Genomic DNA, 445 nt, shown 5'->3' with positions numbered 1-445 from the left:
TGCCCCACCAAGGGCCTTTCCCCGCCCCCCCCCGCCCCCTGCCTGGGCTGGAGCAGCTCTGCCTCCTCCCGGGGGTGCAGGCAGAGGGGAGGGGGGTTTCCACGGCTCAGGGGTGCCTGCTCTGCCTCTTGTGTAACCAGTTTTTGTCTAATTTTGGATGTTTTCTAATAAAAGCAGTTAGCAGCAGCTCGTGTGGGTGTGTGCTGAGTCCCAACACCCCCCCTCCACCCCAGCCCCCAGCAGGGCACAGGCCTGGCCGTGGTGGTGCAGCCCGAGGAGCAGCCCTGGCCTCGCCGTTATTTCCACAGCTTCTTGATGGACATGTTCTTCTCGCTGTCCTTCTGCATCACCTGCGCACGGAGGAGACAACAGTTGGGTCCTTCCCTGCGTGCAGCCCCCAGCTGGGTGCTCATAACCCCCAAACCCAGCGCCCAGCCCTGCACGG

This window comes from Nestor notabilis, unplaced genomic scaffold (genome assembly GCF_000696875.1).
Source record: "Nestor notabilis isolate BGI_N333 unplaced genomic scaffold, ASM69687v1 scaffold19969, whole genome shotgun sequence".
NCBI lineage: Eukaryota > Metazoa > Chordata > Aves > Psittaciformes > Psittacidae > Nestor > Nestor notabilis.
The sequence above is the reverse complement of the archived record's forward strand: the minus strand, read 5'-3'. Positions refer to the sequence as shown.